This window comes from Lygodium microphyllum, chromosome 4, assembly GCF_053477565.2.
Source record: "Lygodium microphyllum isolate KBCC chromosome 4, Lygodium_microphyllum_v1.1.10, whole genome shotgun sequence".
Taxonomy (NCBI): Eukaryota; Viridiplantae; Streptophyta; class Polypodiopsida; order Schizaeales; family Lygodiaceae; genus Lygodium; species Lygodium microphyllum.
This window is the reverse complement of record NC_141138.1, coordinates 73,195,240-73,215,114: the sequence shown is the minus strand read 5'-3', so window position 1 is coordinate 73,215,114 and position 19,875 is coordinate 73,195,240.

The following is a 19,875-nucleotide window of genomic DNA, read 5'->3' as shown; positions in this document are numbered from 1 at the left end:
TTGGCCGTGGATACCACTAAGAGAGTTCATGATGAGGATAATTTATCTAGTGAGAATATTAATATATATGAGGCTCCAATGTCCTCTACAAAGTGAAATGCTAGTAAGAAATGAATACAACAAAGAAGTATACATTAAGCCCTTTGCAAAATTTCATACCTTTAGATGTAAGGAAAAAAATATGGTAGTTTGTGATTGAATCAAATGTTTTGAAAGATATTTCTATATTTGAACAAGATTTGGAAAACAATTCCAGTGATAATAGTGGATCAACAATAAATATAGTTTTAGAGATTTCTTGCTTGAGAGAAGCAATCAGCACCCTAAAACCAATACAAAAAACAAAGGAATGTTATTTGTAATGAACAACACCATCATTCCATATAATAAAACTTTTGAGAGTCAAAATGCCTTACCTTAGTCAAAAAAAGACTACAAAATCAGACAATTGAATATCTTTTCTAACAAGCATGGATTTTTCCTCAGGAGATATACTAAGATAGTCCTCTTGTGAAGAACTGCAAGAGACATTCACAACCATTTTCCCGTATACCTCCCCCATTCTCTTCAGATTGATAGGGCCAATGATAATGATTTTTCTCTTGCAAACTTCATCCTCTGATTCTATAACCTCTTGTGGTTTTTCTTGTTGGTGGACAAACACACAAACACTTATTGGGATGTAGCCGCATATGTTATTATCTCTCCCTTTAGATTTTTTATAGAAAAAAGACGAATGGACTCACTAAGAGAAGGAACTCGCAATATGGCTATGCAAGGTTTATTGTTGGATATAAATCTATCACCTCCTCAATCACTGGCCCTTTTGCTCTCCTAAACAATTTTGGCATGGCAGATGATTTATGATGCCGAGAAGTGCTTAAAATTAGCCAAAAATTCCAAATTTCAGGGGAAAAATAGACTTCGTTGAAGGTGGCCCCTGCAATTAGTACGATTTTAAGTGCAAAATGACATCAAGAATCCAACGCAAGTCTCTGATCTCCATTTCGAGATTGTTTGATCCCCCATTTAATCCCCACAAGGTTTAGGATTGTGAAGTGGCTACTGGATCTGGAAGCCGGGAAGAGTCGGATGGGGCCCAGCTTTGTAGATTTCAATGTCATGGAACCACCCATCCAAACGGATCTCGATTTCGATGTTGTTTGCCCTCTCAAAACTGAAAAACCCACTTGCGGGAAGTGTGAAAGCAAAAGTCATGAACTATATACTTTGGGTTTAAGAGCTTAAGCTTGCTTAAGCTTGGAAACAAACTCAAGAAATAAAATGCCATGGGGGAGGGGGGGGCATCAGTTTTTCGGCGTCTCCCAAATCCCCATTTTTTTATGATTTTTGATCAATCTGAGGCATAAGGGATCCTCTTGGGCGTGAGATGCCTCTATTCTTTGTCCTCCATCGCCATAAACAAATCAAGAATTGATGCACTAAGCAAAGAGATAAAAAACCAGTATTTCTCTCTCCTCTTTCTCTCTCTTGCATAGAGGTACTTCATGTGGCAAGAATCAAGAAGAGAATCGGGAGATGGATGCTTGTCCCGGGAGCCACCAGATTGTTCCAAGAGACTAAGGAGGTTGAAGGCTAAAGATCTATACTGAAATCCATGGCTGGTTGGTTGATACAAAGTCCCAATTAAATATTCAAAAAATATGAAACACGCTAAAAGGCGATATACTCTATTTTATGAAAGAATTTTGCCCGTTTTTTATCGTTCATGGTCTAAATGGTGTGCACATGAGCTGAAATTTTAGTTAAATGTTCCTTGCATTATGTTTGAGGGATTCAATCACTGTTATGCAGAATCTATATTGATTTACAACAATGATAAATTTTCAAAACTTGGAAAAATACTAATTTTGATGAAAATTGATAGTTTCTTTGATTTTGAGTGGAAAAAACGAGTGGACATGGGATACAATAAGGGAAAATGCTGAGTTTCAGTTCCAATGATTAGTCATCAGAAAAAAACTAGAAAATACCTATTTTCTATTAAAAATAAATAGGAGAAATATAGAAAAATGAAAAAAATGGGTTTCTTGCGTTCGAAAAAAGTGGAAAAATGAGTTTTTTTATGTGAATGTCTGATGGGGTTGAAGCATGAGGTTAAGCCTCAGTTTGGCCCTTTTCCTTTGTGTTAAAGTGCGTATTTATTTATTTTATATACAAAAAATGACATAAAAGAACCTCTACACCTATGCAACGCAGCAAAATTTAAACAATGAGGGGGAGGAGAGAGTTTGCTCCTGAGAAGGGTGGACAGTATTGGTTGCATGTCTTGAATGTAACACGCCAAGATCCAAATGAGAATGTCTAGGCCTATGCCAAGAAACTAAAGCAAGTTCTTTGCAAACTTAATACTTATATTCCCATTCTAGTGGCTGCACAGTTGCAATATTTCCTACATGGATTGGATTTCAATATCCAAGTACAGCTTAGTAGTGTCCCTTTGGCCGACATTGAAATTGCTATTACCCAAGCAAAAGGAGTAGAGTCATGCTTGCAAGTGGCTTATGCGGCAAGGATAAATTGGAATGGTAATAATTTGGCCTTGACCAATGGGAGTCAAGGGGACCCCATGTCAAACGGGAATGGGAGAGGGAGTATCATGCCAAATTTGCCTATGTTACCAGCCCCTCCTAGTATGATTATGCCCATGGCTAGTTAGGCGGCCTCACTAAATAGTGGTGGAAGCCAAACAATGAATCCTAATGTTGTCCAAGTAGGTCAGCGGGCCAATTCCTAATCAAGTAGTTAGGCCGATGGGACAATAGATAGATGATCGTGGCTATGAGTTGAGTGCCTATACCGATATAATTTCTAAACAATACAGACAAGTAGCTGTGGACGTCAATTTTCTTAAGAAGCAGCAGAATTTGATAGGGAGTCGATGCCCTGAGGAGGGTGCTCGCTCAAGATTCAGCTGTAAGTGGTGTAGTGGCCAACATTTTCCTAGGAATTTCCCGAATGTCAAATGCGATATTTACAAAAAGTCTGGCCACTTAGCTGCTACCTGTTGGAGTAATATCAGTTCTCTCCAACAAGGGAGTAAACAACCAGGTCCAGTTAACCATCGCCCACAAGGGACTAATCTCCAGCAAGATGAGGGACCAAGACAAATACTGCAACAAGGAAAGGCTACTGTAGAGGAGTTGCCTCATGGCAGTGGAGTTAGCCTTATTGAGGCCGTACGTGTCAATGATGTTGAAACTTCTAATCTACAAAGTGTAATAAGAGGTCAAAAGATCAAAGAGGGTGTTAAAGGAATTGTAAAACCTGTCAAGGGAAGCCCTAAGAAAGATGCTAGGGAAAAGTGAGTCCTAAATCTTGATATGGAAGGTGGACCTTTAGACCTATTCGTAGTAAAGTTGATCCCGAGAAGAATAAAGGATTGCCAAGAAAGAAGGTAAAGGCTAAAAAGGAGGCACCAAAGCCAATTGAAATACCAAAGGAGAGAATGGTTTGGCGTGAGAAGATAACTTTGGCTAACTACCACGACTTTGACCTAGCAATCTCTCTTTGCGAAGTTAAACCATACGTAAATCTCCTACAATTGATTAATATTTCTCCAGGAGTACGTAAGGGATTCAAGAAAATCCTGCATATAGGGTATATTGTAGAACCTTTGGGCATAGCTAGAGTGGGAGAAGATTGGTTTGATCATGCTGAAAAGCATTGCCGTAGGGTTTCAACATATGTGGATGGAATATTAGTGGAGCACGCTATCGTGGACACTGGATCCTCCGTCATTATCATGAGTTTAGATTTGATGGAGAGGTTAGGTCTAGAGATCCAAAAAGATGGCTCCACACTTCTTAGGATGGCTGATGATAGTCTAAGACAACCGAAAGGTTGCATCACTAAAGGACACGTTACAGTCAAGGTTTGCAGGATGTTCTAGCTATCCAGTTTTGCTAGGTAAGCCATGGATTCTATAGATAGACTGTCAAGTCGATATACCCGTTGGTTGAGTGATTCTAGGTTGAGGTGCCCATCGTGTAATAGTGGATGCTTACCCTGAGTCTCCTCAGAGTGAGAGAGCTCCATTATCCTCCACTGAACTAGAAACTATAAAATATTACAAGGCGCAGCGAACAGAATCTGAGAAAGAGATAGAGTGTACACAACAAATAAGAGGAGAATCAGTAAATTCTTTAACTCCAAACAACTGATACAAAGATGGCTCTATCCACCCGTGCGCTTCCACTGTGTGAAGCTTAGATGGCGATCTAGACAGAAGATAGGTGAAGAGCTTAAGGCTAGCTGGAACAACAACTCTGACTGGGTGAAAGATGAGTGTGAGATGGCTACGAAGGGGTTTAGCTTTTATAGCCTGCGAAGGTCGTTAGGTCGGCCTGCTGACCGACCTACCATATGAGCCTCCACTAGTCGGCCAGGGAATATTCCCTTTACCATCGGGCCGGGGGCGCTGCCCCCGGACCCCCGCCAGGGGGGCCGCTGGCCCCCCTGGGACCCCCCAGCCAGGGGCCGCTTCCGCGGCCCTCGGACCCCAAGATAGGGGCCCCTTTTAACTCCCTTACCACGCAACTCAATGCAATGTGCCTCGAGTTGCTACCAGCTTAACCACTCCGTCTAACCCAAAGATTAGACCCACAACAGTCACCTTTTTGCCATCCGGTCACATAGACCTCATCTGATATACAAGTCAGGACTCAACCAATGTCCGGGCTCACATTTGGCTTCTCCTCATAATGGGGGCCTTACAACTTTGAGCACCATGGATCATTGGTAGCACCTAATGAGGGTGGGGCATTGATCATATCTAACAGAAACAGTAGATGATCCATCTGGTAGTGAGACGTCATTGAGCAATGGATCTAAATAAGGGTCCACTATGGAGGATATTTATCAGATAACCTTGAATGAGACGATAGAGCCTCAAGATCGAATAAGAGATGTGGACGTTATTGAGTTGGAACTTGGCACGCCTAATGATTTGCGGCCAATCAAATTAGGTTTCATGCTCAGTTTGGAAGAGAGAGAGGACTATGTGTCCCTGATTCAGGCAATTTGCGACATCTTTGCTTGGAGCTATGACAAACTTAGGGGTATTCCTCCTAGTTTGGATGTGCATACCATTCCTGTAAAGGAAGGTACTCGCCCTGTACGTCAGAAAGTAAGGCATATGCCTTTTGAACTAAGGGACGGGTTGTTTGAAGAGCTTCAAAAGTTGCAGAAGGTGGGTTTGATATTCCCAGTTTAGGATACTGAATGGTGTTTGCCAGTTGTGATTAGAAAGAAGAAGAATAATCAAATCCATCTTTGTGTAGACTTTAGAAAGCTAAATAAATAGACTGTTAAAGATTACTACCCCTTGCCATTTATTGACCAAATTTTGGGTCAATTGGCAGGTAGGGAAATATATTTGTTCATGGATTTCTTTGCAAGGTATAACCAAATGGCAATTGCTAAGCAAGACAAGCTGAAAATGACATTTATCATTGTTTTGGTATCTTTGCATACCATGTGATGGCATTTGGGTTATGTAATGCACTTGGTTCATGGCAAAGAACAGTCGAAAAGACCTTTGGTGACATCTCCCTAGAGGAGTTGAAAGTATTCATTGATGACCTGAGGGCAGCCACCGTAAGAGAATGGTAGTTGATTATTTTGCGGAAGTGTTTTGAGCATTGTAGACAATTTTTCATAGCTCTCAACCCGTGGAAGTACATCTTTGGAGTGCCTTATGGGCTATTATTAGGCCATGTGGTCAGTTCGATAAGGATTGCGATTGACCCTGAAAAGATCAAGGTCATCGTCGCCATGATTCCTCCACGTACTCCAAAGGAAGTGCATAGCTTTCTATCATCGGTAGGGTATTAGTGGCAGTTTATCAATGCCTTGGCAGAAAGAACGTTGCCACTGACGAATCTATTGTCCTTTAACTGTCAATTTGCATGGAATGATACTTGCAAAGTATCTTTTGACAATGTGAAGCAGGAGCTTGCCAAAGCACCTAAAAGGGGTGAAATGTTCTATATATTTTCAGTAGCAACCATATATAGTATCAACTGTTGCTTATCCCAAATTTGGGAGGAGAAGTGGTACCATCCAATAGCTTTTGCTAGTCGGAAGTTGGGTATATCGGAAATTAACTACACCTATATGGAGAAGTTGTGGCTTGAAATGGTATTTGCGACCAAAAAGTTCAAGCACTATATTCTTTATGAGAAGGTGGTTTTTTATACGAAGGCGAAAGGGCTTCGATTGTTGTTGAATAAGTTACAGCCGCCTGATCCTTTAGCAAAGTGGTTAATCATTTTATAGGAATTCGATTATGAGATTAAGAGCAAGCCACCGAAGCTATAGGACATTGTCAAGTGTCTTGTGGATTTCAGAGAGACAAAAGAGGTCTCGGGAAGTGACATGGAAACTCTGTTCAAGATTGATACGACGTCTATTCCCTCCTGGTATGCTACTATAACACACTATCTTTCTACGGGAGAGACTAGAGCTACTTTATCAAAATCAGAGAAGAGGAAAATTAAACAACATGCATTGAAATTTTTCTTGATTGCAGGAATACTATATCGATAGGGTATTGATGATATCTATCGCCGTTGTGTGATGCATGATGAGGCTCCATTTATATTGGAAGAGTGCCATGACTCCGCTTGTGGAGGGCACTTTGTTGGGCGGTTGACGGCACAAAATGCTTTAAGAGTTGGGTGTTGGTGGCCATCCATCTTCTAGGATTCATTTGACTATGTCAAGAGGTGTGATACATGTCAAAGACATGACAATAGAGAGAATAGGAAGCGTCCACTTACGTCGATTATAGTTACCTTTCCATTTGAGAAGTCGGCATTAATTTTGTGGGACCTATTACCTTGTCGTCTACTACTCAGAAAAAATACATTATAGTAGCAATTGATTACTTTAAAAAGTGGTCAGAAGCATGGGCGACGAGGTAGGACAATGCACAAGAGACTGCTAGTTTCCTACTTGAGTAGATCATCTGTTGTTTTGGTCCACCAAAGGAAATAGTATCGGACCGTGGAACCCATTTTTTGAACAAGGTAATTAAAAGCCTGACTGAAGCATGGAAAATTAAGCATAACAAGACGACCTCCTATAATCTGCAAGCAAATGGACAAGTTGAAGGTACCAATAAGTATCTTATGGGTATCCTATCTAAAATAGTATCCGAAAAGAAGTAGGACTATGAAACAAAATTATATGTGGCAGTATGGGCGTATAATACGACATTCAAACGAGCACTAGTCACACCCCATTTAAATTAGTTTATGGGGAGGAGTGTGTCTTGCCCTTAGAAACTGAGTTGCCAACCATTATATTCACAATCAATCATTCTTTGGGTGATGAAGATGCCCTATTCAAGCGTTTTACAACTATAGCCCACTTGGATGAACTTAAATTGCAGAGTTTGTTATACCAGAAAGTGGCTAAATGTCGGCTAAAGAGGTTGCATGACCTCAGAGTGAATAAATATACCTTGAAAAAGGGGCAGTTAGTTCTGTATTACGATGCATGTAGAGAATTATTTCCAAGAAAGCTAGAGCCCAAATGGGATGGTCCTTATAGGATTGTCAGGATCGGGAAGAATAAATCCACATCATTATTGGCAGATCTTGAGGGTGTGGATTTTTAGAATAAGGTTAATCTTAATAAGATAAAACCTTATTATTTTTGACTGCCCTAATGACATAAGTGGCTTGCAGGTCTATGCGGGATTGATTAGGCATCTACAAGGAGCCAGTGATAGAGGTTGATGGGTCGATTGATCCCTTATTTGGAGCACCCATATCTCGAGCAAATATATCACCAGGGGAAGCTTATCTGGTGGAGCAAAGGATACAACATGATTGAGCAAGAAGATGGTGCCTTTGTGTGGGAGATCAAAGTTTTCTACCATCACTATTTGTAGATTTTGACAAGCATCCCTATTGAGTTTAATGAAGAAGGTGGGATGGAGCCATCAGTTCATCCTCTCAATATGTTGAATCTTGACTATCATAATTACAAATAGGGGAGTTCTTGATGGTTGCTGTGTAAACCCATTATGGAGATACACGTTATACTTTGATGGAGTGTCTCGGGGGCCTAATAAAAAAGGGAGTGTTGGAGTAGTTATTCGAGATCCCGGACGTAGAGTTGCAATGAAATTAGTGGTTTATCTCGGGGTAGGATTCACTAACAACATGGCAGAGTATAAAGCCTTGATTATGGGACTGAATATTGGCAAGATAGGTGATATTTGGCAGTTGTTGGTAAAGGGGGATTTCGAGCTGATCTTAAATCAACTTAATGGGACATATACAGTACGGAGTCCCATCCTTCGTATGTATCATCGAACTGCTATAACCCTACTTAATGAATTTGAGAGTGTATCTCTTCAGCTCATTCCACATGACTGGAATCAATTTGCAGATTCCTTAGCTAATTTTGCTTATGAAGAGGACCTATTCTTCAACTCTTCAACTGTGGTCCTAGCCCGGATGCCGCTCTTGATAACAAGAAGGGACTTGGTTGATTGTGGGGAATGTTATCAAACTACGTGTTATATGGCAGGTGATGGTTGATATGGGTAATGCGAAGAGTGGCCGAGACCCATCTACCACTATTATCCTGGACACATAGGTTGATCAGATGGCATGCTATGCGTATGCCTCTTGCTATATGTGCAGGAGGTATGGGTCACAACTTAATGCATTTAGTTTAGGGCTGAGAGCCCTATTTTTCCCCTTGGAATGGAGCGTATTTTCATATATCCGCCTTCTTCCAAGGAGGGATCTATATGAGCTCGTTTGCTTGATTTCCTTAGGCCAAGAGGTCCAGTTGTTTTAAGGTTTTAATGATCTATTTCCTTAGGCCAGGAAGGTGAGTTAGTTTTGTCGTGTCATGTTTGATTTCTTTAGGCCGAGAGGGCCCTATGTCTGCTTGGTGCATGTATAGTTAATGGTTTTTTGTTGTAGTGATTGCATTATACAGGTTGACGAAGTTGCTGGAGGGAGCCTTTGCTACAAAGGAGCTTCTTGTGGCCATTCTAGGTGGTTTCGTCCCCTTTCCGAATCTTTTTCCTTAAGCAATTAATGATATATGTGCATGTAAGGGTTACTTTCTTTTGTTTGTTGGGGATTGGCACTTGAGGCATGAAGTCCCAAGTTTAGGCTCAGTATGTCTGGGGGAGGTCTGAGTAGTTATTGCCTCAAGAAAAGGCATTGTCAAGCATTGAAAGACTGTTTTAGAAGGCAATTCTAGTGACCCTGTTCTGCTGACCTACTAGGCGGCCATTCTAGGAGTTCCTATTAGTTGTGAGGCAGTTAGAGAAGCCTACTAAAATAATGATGGAAAGAGGTAAAACCCTAAATATTTGAAAGACAATATGTGAATATACGGAGGTGTGTAAAAAGGGGTTCTAACCCCTATAAAAATAGAAAAGGAAAGAAAGAAAAATCCTTGAGCTATTGTTTATTTCCTTGCGAAGGCCTGGTAGGTTCCTAGGGATGAGACAAGACTCGAGGAGACCCGAGGCTGATGCCCTATCTTCCGAGGGGTGGCATCTAGCTGAACATTAAAGAATACAAGAAGGTTGGAGCAAAAATAAAAGTGAGCATTAGAAAAGGATTCAGTGTCACCTTGCGAGGGCTTGGTAGGTTCTTGGGTACCGAGATAGGACCTAAGGCCGATGCCCTGTTCTCCTTGGGTCACTACGCTCAGCTCCCTCCTTTTTACATGCATGAGTATGGAAAATAAGAGGCTAAAAGACCCAATGTACTAAAAGATAATATTTGTTGATGAGGCTATACCTCACCTAGTAGGAGCTCCTAGTTGAGTTGTCCTTAGTTAGGTAGATAGTTGAGACCACCACTTAGGATGACCTCTTTGCTTGTTCGTTTTAGCTTGCCTATGTTGGAGTAGTTGGTTAGTGACTAGATTTAGACTTTCTGTCAGATTATGCTAGATCTACTCCTTGTGGAATCATGCCTTGGTTTTGACAGGGGGTAGGGTGAGAGATGTGATGTGTTTTGTTGTTTATCTATATTGTATCAGCTCAAAGCTCTTTGTGGTTGTGTATATGCAGATCTGTTTGTGGGACTCGATGGGTTGAGTCACCCTATCCCGTGATTGCAAATGACATATGATTTTTGAGACCGATAAGTGCTTAAAAATAGCCAAAAATTTCAAATTTCAAGGGAAAAATAGACTTCGTCGAAGGTGGCAGCTGTAATCAATACACTTTTAAGTAACAAGTCCCTAACACGCTAGTGTTTATTTTCATGGAAAATCAAACGGTGATAGATGATTGAGCTGGAGTTTTCCTAGATGCAAAACGACATCAGGAATCCAACACGTCTCGGATCTCCATTCCGAGGTCATTCGATCCCCCATTTAATCCACACAAGGCTCAAGATTGTGAAGCAGCCACTGGATCAGGAAGTTGGGAAGAGTGGGACGGGGCCCAGCTTTGTAGATTTCAATGTCACCGAACCACTCATCTAGACGGATCTTGATTCCGATGTCGTTTGCCCCCTCAAAACTGAAAAACCCACTTGCCAAAAGTGTGAAAGCAAAAGTCATGAACTAGATACTTTGGGTTTAAGAGCTTAAGCTTGCTTAAGCTTGGAAACAAACTCAAGAAATGAAATGCCATGGGGGGAGGGGGGGTGGCATCAATTTTTTGGCGCCTCCCAAATCTCCATTTTTTTTGTGATTTTTGATCAGTCTAAGGCATGAGGAATCCTCTTGGGCCTAAGATGCCTCTATTCTTCGCCCTCCATCGCCATAAATAGATCAAGAATTGATGCATTGAGCAAAGAGATAAAAAATCAGTCTCTCTCTCTCCTCTTTCTCTCTCCTGCATAGAGGCACTTCATGTGGCAAGAATCAAGAAGAGAATCGGGAGATGGATGCTTGTCTAGGAGCCACTGGATTGTTCCAAGAGGTTGAGGAGGCTGAAGGTTGAAGATCTATGCTGAAATCCATGGCTGGTTTGTTGATACACAGTCCCAATTAAATATTCAAAAAACCCGAAACACGCAAAAAGGTAGTATGCTCTATTTTATGAAAGAATTTTACTTATTTTTTATCGTTCATGGTCTAAATGGTGTGCACATGAGCTCAAATTTTATTTGAATGTTCCTTGCATTATGTTTGAGGGCTGCAATCACTGTTATACAGAACTTGTATTGATTTACAACAATTATAAATTTTTAAAACTTAAAAAAACACTAATTTTGATGGAAATTGAGAGTTTCCTTGATTTTGAGTGGGAAAAATGAGTGGACATGGGGTAAAATAAGGAAAAATATTGAGTTTCAGTTCCAATGATTAGTGATTTAAAAAAACTAGAAAATACCTATTTTCTATTAAAAATAAATAAGAGAAATAGAGGAAAATGGAGAAAAATGGGTTTCTTGCATTCAAAAAAAATGGAAAAATGAGATCTATGTATGTGAATGGCTGATGAGGCTGAAGCATGAGGTTAAGCCTCAGTTTGGCCCTTTTTCTTTGTGTTAAAGTGCGTATTTATTGCTTTTACATACAAAAAATGACATAAAAGAACATCTACACCTATGCAACACAACAAAATTTAAACGATGAGGGGGAGGATAATGTTATACAGTAGTTGAAGTGCTGAAATAATATAAATTCTGGTTGTTCTCTTCATGCATGACATTTAGGATGCGGTTTGTTTGGAAATAATGGATCTAGCAACAAGAGGTTTGCCTTGGTGCTAGGTTCCTGCAATGAAGCATTGCGTATTAGTGGAAATTCATTAAAAGGGCTGTTTTTGCATGACACATAGGTTGATTTCAAACCATAACTTTTTGTGCACAATAAGGCATCCACTATTGCATGAATCATACACATGGTATCTATTCTTGGCATGCATAACAATTGGTTGAATTATAAATGACCCATGCTGGAGAGAGTAAGGCACCCAAGCTGTAGGTCTAGACGGTGGGTCCAAGGGGACAAGTAAGTGAGGACTGGTAAATTCCTGGAAAGATATAATATTGGCACCACAAGAGCGGAGCATTTTTTATATGCGTTATATGTGTTAACGACACATTGAGGGGCCAATCCCAAGGTGTAGGAGGGTCGCAGTGGAGCCACGACAATCAGTCGATGGGTGCCTCCTATGTGTTTTACGTGGTGAATTATATCAAAATGTGTAGGGTCTCCCTCTGAGGAGTCTGAGAAGGTTAAGGGTTGGACTACAAACACGATACAAATGCAAAATGTACGTACGATGGCAGGGAAATGTGTCCTGTAGATGCTCCTGGTTGAGAGGCCAAGGGGTTGTCTTATGTATATTAGAGGTCCGGCTAGTGCTATAGCCAGTGCCGACCTGTTTTAGGTCCCATTATGGTAGAATGTTAATGATCTCAAATGATTTTTTATCAGTAGTGAGCAAGGTCCTTAATACCTTGTCTATACTTGATTCTACTGACCATATGAAAGCCTTCGTTCATCAAAGTCACCCTATGAGCATGAGCAGCAACAGTGTAAGCATAGTTCATAAAATCAATAACAAAGACTTCAACTATCTCCTAAAGATAAAGAATAGCTGCAAGCTACCATTTCTTAAATTGCATGTCAAATTCAATGGACACCCTTGATAAACTATAAGAAATGTCCTTCATAACTCTGATAAAAGTTGTCTCTAAAGTGACATGCTATGTAGCTCTTTGTGCCTTATCTCTTTAAAATATTTCTTGAACATAATAAAATCTCTTAGAGAAGTTACTATATATGCGTCATCTACATCATGTGTGTTCAATGCTTATTTATAAATATCCTTATCCATGAATTTTTCCTAAATAAAACATACACTTTTCTATTCAATATGTAAATAATCCTTTTATATTACACCCTTCTGTATGTGAAAAATGTATAAAAATGGTATTTTAAAAATACTTTATTTTGAACCCACGTGATGCACACATATATTCATGAATAACTTACCCAGGTAAAATCTAGACTTTCTCTTTCTCTTAGGCTTGGAAGGCTCTTCTGCATGGGCATAAGAGGGTTAAGGTTGCTTTGTTTGCTGAATAGGAGCTCTAGGGGAGGTTGAAAACTTGGCAGTTGTAGGAGAGTACTATCTAGCAAGGTCACATGGTTGGTTGCCAATAGAATGAAGCTTACTATGGGCAGGGGGAGAACACACAGTCTCTGCACTATATTGGTTTGATTGCATGGAAGAAGATTGAGGGAAACCAGGGGTAGGAGGGATCCTAGGAGGGAAAGATTAAGGATCCACTGATGCCCTTGTCTCTTCCTCACTACCCTTGCTGTCTATATACACCTTCCTTGCAGTCTACTTTGTCTTGGCCATCACCTATTGGAAAATGAGAGGTACACAAATCAAAATGATAGATACACAAATCAGAAACTTAAAATACAAATAAAAAGTGACAATAGATATAGCACAAAGGGAGAGAAGCCCAAGATGGAAGGTGATTCATTCATGCCATATCTGCAAACAAATAGGGAGATCGACATCAAATACGACAAAAAGCAAAAGGAGTGCCAAATCAAACGCCATGGATTTGCACCATATTTGTGAACAATGACTCATTCAGCTCAATGTATCTGCAAAAATTGACTAAGCACAATGACAGATATGGTGCCAATGCACTCAAGTGGTAGATTTAAGGTGACACACTCATACCGTATCGGCAAATCACAATTAGCAAGGTCGATACAATGCGGACATCAAAGCATGATATTGAGCAAGATGTCCTCGCACCGTTTTTGTGAATACATGAAGGAAGTTTAGATACATCACGAACAGAGCAAACCAAGATAATGCACTGAGTGTATTCATGTCATATTGCCCGTTGGTCTGGATCCTAGAAAGTGCAGCTCTATTAGCCTTCAAACTAGATTAACCGCTATGACGCAATGGTGGAAGAGTGTTGGCAGTGCAAGAGGTCACTTGATCCGTATCCTTGTTTGCATCATGGATGTCAAAAGTGTGCCATGTAAGCCAACATTGGTCTTTTATACCTATGGGGCAGGTGATACATGGGTTGTATGATTGGCTAAGGTTTGCAATGGCCATCCATGTGGATGTCAACATGGCTTTTGATGTGGCAAAATCTTGGCCTTGTATATATATACGTATAATTAGTCATTTATGGATTTTTTAGCAAATTATCAAGCCTAGCTAGATTTTAGCTGCTCTTGCTTTTCTACATTAGTTATTGTAGCATATTCAAGCCTAGCTAGATTTGAGCTCCTACTGCTTTTCTACATTAGTTCTTGTAGCATATTCAACTCAATGATACAAAGTAATGATTGTTTTTCCATCTTGTCAGCTTTGTCAATTTTTTCCGTATTGTGCACTCATTGATATGAAGCGAGTGAGCTTCCTCAGTATGAGGAGAATCATCCTCTCACGCCGTATCATGGATCCCTCGATATGAAGTGAGGAGGCATTGTTTGTGTGGTTGGGTGCACCTTTTCGCACCATATCATGCTTCCACTCATGTTTGAAGCAAAGGATTTTGCAGGCTCCCAAGAGGTGGTCACCTCTAACAAGAAAAGAAGAAGATTTTCTTCAAGGTCAAGGGCCTTTGCTTGTCATGCCTTCTCCCCTGAAATTCCCACAGCTTCTTCCCCTTGTTTAGTGCAAGTGTGGGAATGCCTAGGAAGTCTCTAGTCAAAGGAAAGTCACCATTGAGGTTCTTGGATTGTCTTAGATCGTAGTGGTTTCTCCTTTAAAATGGTATGGAGTTATCTTACTACGAAACTATAAAGGATATTTTCAACCCTGACTGGGATATTGACCATGTCTTGAACTCTTGCAAGATGTTTTTTCTGGAGGAGTTTGCTAAGTTTGAAGGTCTTGCATTACTTGTAGTTGAAAAGGATGAAAATGAATATGTCCATATACTTATTGGGAACTCACCTTCAGAGAAGCCTTTTTTTTTCAAGGAAGTGTACATTTCATTCTCTTGATAGGTTTTGTGCACAACATTTGTTTTGTTATACTCAATCTAGGAAATGTAGGCTTATGCAGTTGCATTCATTATGTATAATCTTGTTAAATATCATGTCAAATCTAATGAACAACAGTTAGAGGGTCAAAAATGTTCCATCTTTTGCCTTTTGGATGAGGTGGCAAATGATAAGGATGCAGAGGAATGTTTGGACCCTGAGAAATAAGCATATATTGCTGGAAAACTAGATTTTGCCAAATTCAAAGCTGAGACCATTATTGAAGAAAACCATGCAAATGCAGATATTGTATTTAACTCTTCTTTCCATACTATTCCTTCACTTCCAACTTTCTCTATCAAGGACAAGGAATACATACTACTATTAGACATCCAAAGGCTCTTCAATCTCAGGGAGGATTATTATTTAGCAATCATTGTAGAGGCTTTCGATGCTGCAAATGGCATTGTTGACATTGAAAATGGATCAAATTAAGAGTTACTTAAAATGGATACTAAAATTATGGATGACAAGTTTATTGAAGTAGGGGATGCCCTTTTTGTTTGTTTTAACAAGGCAAAGAATGTTGAGAAAGAGTATGGGATTACTGATGAGGAGTTTAGCTGCCTTTAAGACCAACTTGGAATTTCCAATTTTAGAAGAGAGGAGTTGGAGTATGTCAAAGAATTGGAAGATTCCAATGAGGCACAATCATCAATTAACATATAGAATCCAACTAAGCTAGAGAATGATGAAAATTGATTGGCACTATTATCTCAAATTCTATAAGATATATTAATATATTTGATTTCAACATTCATTTGAAATTCATCTTTTTTTGCAGTTGAGGATTAAAGATTTTGATCACTTCTTGGGACGGGGTAAAGGGATGTGAGCTGGTATTAGTTCACTAAAAGATGTTGCACTTGGCCATTACTTAGTAAGGATTGATCCTCATATTTTTTGGTATTTCATAACATCTTCTTAAGTAACATGGCCTATACTATGTATTAAGGCACTTACAAGGCTACTTAGTTTCTTTGGGTTACAATACAATGCACACAAGGTGATGTTTTTGGAGAACAGTGGCAAATAGGATATTTGGTTATGGTCTTGGTTTCTCTACTTTTAGAGCATGATACTTTCTGGTCCTATCATCTTATGCTTTGGTAGAAAACTAAACTGATATAAAATCAATAGTTGGCTACAAGAGAAGAAAATTTCTACATTATAGAGGAAAGATCCCAGAGGGGAAAAAGCTAGATTTGTACTTTTCTTTCTTGAAAAATACAATAAATTCTCAAGTTTCATTGTCATTTTTAGTACTCATTCTTTGAATTTTTCGTCGAAAAAACCAATTGAATAGCTTCTCAAGAGAATTTCTTTTTGTAACTCCTCCTCCATGTCTTGTGTTTTGAAAAAAAATTATACGTGCTTAATAGTGAGAATTTTTCATGCCTTGGCTGTTATAAGTTTCTAGGGGGCCTTGCTCCTCCACAAAGTAAGGCCCATGGATATGAAGGATATGCTGAAAATTCAAAAGAGTAACGATAATTTTATGCCATTGGAAATTTTATCGAGGAAAACTTGGATTACAAATTCTCTCTTACCAAATAAAATGTGATATCCTTTTCTCTCCATGCCTCCTTTATCGCTTGAACAAGATTTGTAATCAAACATTTGAACTCTTTTGGATACATGTAGGTTCTCTTTTGTTGCTTGAGAAGCTTTAGGAAGACATTTAGGTGTCTCCAATGCTGCCAAGTATAATGCTCATGTGTTTTCTTGTATGGTTTTCTAAAAAGCATCTAGATTTTGAGCCTCCCATTGAGACATCAACCAATACATCTCTTGTTTTCCCTGAAAGTGTTGGATCTTTTCTTAAGTAAACTTGAACTCCATGAAAACCCATTTTGGAGAGTAATGCCTCACACTTGTCAATACACTCATTCGATAAAGACAATGGATTATTTGAGTATGCATAGTCGAGATGCAACGTGAGAAGTTTATCAATAGTTCTAATCTCTGCATGCAAAGTATATATATGAATATTTGTAAAAGGAATTGAAAAAGTAGGATCCTATATATCATTGTTGTTTTTATATTTACTAAAATTTATAGAGTCTCTAGTTGGGGCTCTTCTTGCAGGGCGCAAGTTGCTCCAATATTTAGACCCAACACTTTCCATGCAATAAATATAATTATATTTTGCATTTTTTCCATTACATATTCCAAGCATACATTTGATAGTTTCTAAGTTAGTGCTCATGTGCCATTCCAAATTAAAATTATCAACCCCATCAAACATCAACATTTCTCCTTCACTTTGAGACTTAATAATGTTTGGAATACCTGTATGACTGAACAACCATTTCAGTGTTTAATAATTCTCAATTGGTACCTGAGCTGCACCAACCCACCAAATCTCCATCTTAGATTGGAACTTATACACTGGTGATTGAGCCCCACTATTGTTGTAGTCTAATACCCTGCTCATGATGAAAATGCTGACTCTTTCCATCTTTTGTCCTTTCTAAATCTGTGATTCATTTATCTTCAAGGCAACCTTCAAAACACTGTGACATTCCTCTAAAGTGAGTCTATACATGTGAACCATGGCAATTTGCACTCTTCTTAGATCAACCCGTATATTGTTAAACACATTGTATTCAAAACTAGATTTTCTTTTTGTCTTTTCATACGACATAGACGCTTCAATATGAATATATTTCCCAAAAACATGTGGAATCTTACGATTCATGGCAGCCCTAGCAACCGATACTCTAAGGGCTGGAGGCAACCCAAATGCAAATTTTCTATAACATTTAAGATATTTAAAACATAATCTAGAGATAGCACGATAACCTTTTCGACTAATACCCAGTGTATCACATGTCTCTACAATTTCGTTTGGTTTTAGTGTGTTCTTTAAGTCGTTGACCAATTCTTTGAGAGTTGGGCCTCTCAAATCCATATTTTGAGGTGACTTAAGAATCCTCAAAATATCATTCTTCTTCATGGTCTCTTTTAAAAACCAATTCTCTCCTCACTCTCTTGAATATTAATGCCCGATATATTAAAGACATATTTCTTTGCAAGATTCACATCTTATTTTCTTTACTCTCTCACACAAGCTAGTTATATCTTTTAATGGTCTCTTTCTCTCTTTGAATCCTATTGGAGTTTTCTTTAAGTGTGCTAGCTTGTCTTGTAACAACTTATTAGCATTTTTCAGAATGTCAATCTTATTTGTAAGCTTGAAAATGCTTGTCTATGCAATTAATAATACTTTTTTCATTTCATTCATTTGAGCCATGTATGCGTAAGATGTAGAGTATAACCTTTTACAATAGCCAAGCATCTCATTATAACCTTCCCCCACATATCTCATGTAGTCATGAATATTTAAAAAATTAGGAGGTTTACCTATTGAAGGATCCTTTGGGATAAATATTTCCATCCACCGACAAATCTATATGTTTCTTTCCTTGATTTTGCAATGTATTGGCCTCCATCTCATCTCTTAGTACTCAACGATGTATACTTCTCCAAGATGAGTAAATTGGATCTAGTTGGATGGTAAGTTTGTACTTGCATGTGCTCGCATATGTATTACTTGTTGTAGAGGTATTACTAAACATTTTAGCATATCAACAACAAATTAATCTCAGAGTGATAAGAAAGCAAGCACAAAGAAGAGAATGGCAAAAGAGCATGTGAAAAGAAGACGTGGGAGTAGATAAAGGCAGATATAGGTGAACATTTATTTTTCCAAGTTTCAAGACAAAAACGATTGAAAAGGTGACCCTGAGACATAAATTAAAGATGAGGGGCAATTAATGGTTGACGTCTTCAATGAATTCAATATTTTCTCATTAATCACATCTGAGCAACCAAATTTGGTGATTTCATTCTTCCAAAATCTCAACTAATTAGCAACTCAACAATTTTCTTACAATTGCCTTTTTGAAGCGTTTTTGGCCCTAATGATTGTAGAGAAAGTAAAAGATATGATGAAACATTATACGGATATGATCACTGAGCAATACCACCGAATCACTGTATATTTTTTAAAGCGCTAACAAAATCTGATGGGTACTAGAAAGCTCAATAATGGGGGCCCATCACAATTCAGCTGCAAGTGGTGTGGTGGGTAGCATTTCCCTTGTAAATTTCCTAATGTCAAATGCGATATATGTAGGAAGTCTGGTCACTTAGCCACTACCTACTATTGGAGTAGGATTAGCCCTCTCCAACAAGGTACTCAGCAACCTAGGCCTATGAACCATCATGCAAATAACAAGAATACTAGAGGAGAGGACCCTAAACAAATTTTACAAAGGGGTAAAGCCACACTCGAGGAAATGTCCAATGGAGTAAGTTTGGTTGAAAATTTTCCAAATCAGTGAGAGTTTATCTCCTAACAATGTTGGGGTAGTAACTAGGGGTAAAAAATTAAAAGACACTTAGAAAGATGACCCTAATACAAGCAAAGTTAACTCTAAATGATCCCTAAACCTAGTAGGGATGATAAGAAGGTGGTGGATTCCTAAGCAGGTCCTCTTAAAAATGATGGTGTCTTCGAGGAGCCAGTGATTAAAATAAAATGGATGTCAAAAGAAAAGGAGGATATTAAGATTATCAAGAAGCCAAAAGAGTGGCTGGTATGGAAAGAGAAGAGAATAGTGGAAAAGTTCCATGAGTTTGTCCTAGCAAATACACTTTGTGAAGTTAAATCGGATGTGAATTAGATGTAACAAATTGAACTATCCTCAAACATTTGTAATAAGGAGTTTAAGAAAATCCTATGAATGGGTCATGTCATAGAACCTTTTGGTGTCCATCGAGTGGGTAGTGAATGGTGGGATCATGTAAAGAAGCATTAACCTAGGGTTTAGGCATATGTCGATGGAATCCAGATAGACAATG